Raw genomic sequence first — 3873 nt, forward strand, 5'->3', positions numbered from 1 at the left:
ATGCGGAGTTATGGGGATAGGATGGGGCGAGGGCCTGAGTAAGATGTTCTGTCAGAGAGGCGATGCAGACTCAGTGGGCTGAATGGCCTCCTCCTGCACTGTTGGGATTCTATGATTCTAGCTGTCCTCCCATTGGAAGTCCGCCAGGCTGCTGCACCAGTGCTGGCAGCAAAACCTCCACTGAAAAAAGTTAGTCAGATCCTGGTGGGACCCATTAGGTCGGAGCATCCATGGTCACGGGTGACCTGGCCTCACTGGGCTGAGAGAACTGAGACCACACCACAAGTTTTTGACGGGTGGTATTTCTAATGGTGTCCCTGCCCCAGCTGATATCTACTTTTTGTCCCCCTTAATTGCCCAATAACATTACGAATAAGACCTAACTGTCGCTGCCTTTAACCGGGCAGCCTCTGTCTCTTCATCCGGTGAAGTGCTGGTGTCGTCCGAGTTCCAGAAGGCACAGTTATTTCAGGCTCCTGGATTGTACGTATGTGTGTGTGCTTTTTAATCGGTAGATTATATATAGCCGCGTTCAGGCAGGGTGGCTGTGTACATGCCTCGGACATGCTGCCAGCCTAATTGTTGGTCAGCCCCTGTAGCAAAATAGAAAACATCCCAACTTGCCAACCTTCTACTTGAAGGCACAGGTTCAAACTGGAGCATTTTCAGCAGGAAAAATTATTTTACTTATAATCAGGTGCTGGGGGAAGATTGTACTGGTGACCATGTCGCCCAGGTGCCCAGATATAGCCCAAACATTGGAAAGAGTTGTCCCTCCGCTCTGACACATCTACCGTTCCCTCCTCTCCCTCCTTCTGTCCTTTGCAAAGCAGCAATCCTGCTCTCTCGGTCTTTTTTTTTCCCTGGGTACCCTGCCCCGTACAAAAGGCCCCTTGCTGCGTCACAGTGGGGTTTGATTTTATTGTCCTTTTTCGATCGCAGCCCTTCCCGACAGTTGGACAAAGTACCCGACAGTGGGTAAAGATTAGCCTGAAACTTTTTCTAGTCTGCACTCCTAACACATTGTTCGTGTGTGTGTGTGTGTGTGTGCGTGTGTGTGTGTTTGTCAGTGATGAGATTCTTCCTGTAAACCAGTAGCCAATAACACACCTAGGTTGAACCCGTGGGTCTTTTATTCTGTTAGAATAACGCTTTTGTTTTTGCACGAGAAATAGAGAAAACGAGTTTATATTTTTTTTAAAAAAAAGGCTTTGAAAAATCTTAATTGTAAAATTGTTCTGCTTATGACTCCACCCAAATGTTTCAGCAAACAAGAATATAAATTATATATACATATATATTCTATATCATTGTTGCTTTTACATCGTTCCACACTTGTCATAACCTAGGTAGCTCAACTCGATGTGCTGGCAATTTTCTTTGCAGTCAAGACAGACAAATCAAGTCAGCCTCCCTGCGGTCAACGCTCGGCCGCAAGTCGCAGATTTGTAATCTCAATCCAGCGGCCCTCTCTGCCCACAAACCCTGTTTTCCCTTGGGGCAATAAAATGGCTGGCGGGTGGGGCATTGATGCTCAGAAACAGTAGCAAGGGGGAGAAAATGCAATGGTGCGTGGTGTGGGGGGTGGGGGAGTGCCTATTCAAGGCTCACAAACGGGAGCAGGGAGGAGAGAATGTAATGACGGGGTGGGGCTGGAGGGTCAAGAAAGGACTTGCATGTCATAACTTGGGTTCACATTTGGCAGCCTCTCAGTTTGGCAAAGCGTCTCCATATTCCAGTGGTCATGGCCGATTTCTAGCTGTTTTATGTTTATTATTAATTTTTTTTAAATTTTAAATAGATAATCTGTTTGTCCAGTAAGGATCGACCGGTTGGGGGACCATCTGGTTTATATTTTTTACATTTTAGTAATATATAGAATATATAAAAGCTTCCTATAGAATATAAACATATAGTTTCCTATAGAATATATACGTATAGTTACTGAATAGATTATAGCTCAGTGCTTCCTTTTTCTCTTGTACATGTCCGGACTGACGTGACTGTAAAGCCCAGGCCTGTAGTTTGTGTGATTGGTTTGAGCATCCTCCAAAACCTTCGCTCCTCTGATTCCACTACAGTGCCGGAGCGTCTGTCGTGCTAGCTGTGTGGCGTTCCCGTCGATTTTCTTTTTTCCTTTTTTTTTAGCAGGGTGAAGGACAGCCCGTGTGTAATTATGAAATCCCTGTTTACTCAGTGGAGGTATAAACTCTCACGCTCTCACTGTGTGTAACCATGTCAGATCCTTGCCCAGCAGTGTAAGGGTTTACTTGTCCGTGATTATGTCGTTATTGTTTGGGAGGGGTGGGGAGGGGAGTGTTGGGGGGAGGGATACAGCAGGGGGGTGATGTTCGTGAAGCCCGTGCCACTCTGTGTTAATGGCCTCGGAGATGCCTGTTTGCACAGCAGGGCAAGGATTGCTCGCTGTGTATCCGTGCGTGGGTGCGCTGGGATTCCCTTGATTCGGTAAGGGTTGAAGGGGTCACTGGCTGTGTAACGATATGGCAGGGTAAGGGACACTCACTCTGTAACTGTATGGCGGGAGGAGGTGGGGAGGGGGGGTCTGTTCTGTTCAGCAGGGTAAGGATTGAGATGACGCTGCAGACTGGTTAGTCTTCTCATTTAACCTTCCAAAATGACTCTTTAAGTGTGGCTTCTATGCCTCGCGCGTATGATGAACTGATGTGGCCTCCCATCACTGTCGAAACGCAAATAAAAATTTCCAAGTCCTCAATTTTAACCACTTGTAAGACTTTTACTTGGTGGCTATAAATGAAGTGACGTCTCGTTTTCTTTTCATCTTGCCAACCGCAGACCATCCGTCAAGCCTCATAGCCCGCCAGGGTCAGAGGTCACAGATCCAGTCCTAACGCGTCAGCACCTTCAGACACCAGGGCAGAACCAAACTCCTGCCTAGGCACTCGCCACCGGGTGGCTGGAGGGAGGCTGACCGCCCAGCCCAGACTGTGGAGGGAGAGGGGGCGGGTCAGAGCTGACTAAGGGTGGCAAAGTCCCCAACCTTCTTAATGCTAGAAGTGGCTACAGGTAAACCTCTTGGAATCATAGAATCCCTACAGTGCAGAAGGAGGCCATTTGGCCCATCGACAACAATTCCACCCTGGCCCTATTTCCATAACCCCACATAATTACCCTAATCCCCTGACATTAAGGGGCAATTTAGCATAGCCAATCAACCTAACCCGCACATCTTTGGACACTAAGAGGCGATTTAGCATGGCCAGTCCACCCAACCTACATGTCTTTGAACACTAAGGGGCAAATTAACATGGCCAGTCCACTGAACCGGCACATTTTTGGATTGTTGGAAGAAAGCGGAGCACCTGGGAGAAACCTACAAAGAGACGGGGAGAACGTATGAACTCCACAGTCACCCGAGGCCGGAATTGAATCCAGGTCCCTGGCGCTGTGAGGTAGCAGTGCTAACCACCATGCCACCATGAAAAAAAAGCAAGTGGTGAATGCTGGGAGTGGGGGGGTGGGAAGAGGTGACAACACCCTACAGGTGAGAATGGAGAATGAGCCAGCCCTGCGACAACGAGATACGTGACGCTTGATTCGAGGCGCTACGTCCTGATCACCGAGGGAACAAGCGCCCTTCGTGTGGGTGTAGTCCCAGAAGTGAGTGGCTTGTTTTGAGGGGAGTTCAAGTGGGATACAGATTGCCGCACCTGTTTGTTGTGTGGTGTCGCCGATGGGGTTTATTTGTATTTACAAAGAGTGTTGGCAGCGCATTAATGTTTGGGTGGTAAGAGGAGTCGACCCTTGGCCTTCAGGACCAACACTGTCCCATAACTCTCAGGATTGCCAACGAGAATGTTCTTTCCCTCTTCAACTTGCTGTATTGATTGTTGA

Source organism: Carcharhinus amblyrhynchos, chromosome 15 (assembly GCF_965287045.1).
Source record: "Carcharhinus amblyrhynchos chromosome 15, sCarAmb.v2.hapA, whole genome shotgun sequence".
In the NCBI taxonomy this organism is placed as follows: Eukaryota; Metazoa; Chordata; class Chondrichthyes; order Carcharhiniformes; family Carcharhinidae; genus Carcharhinus; species Carcharhinus amblyrhynchos.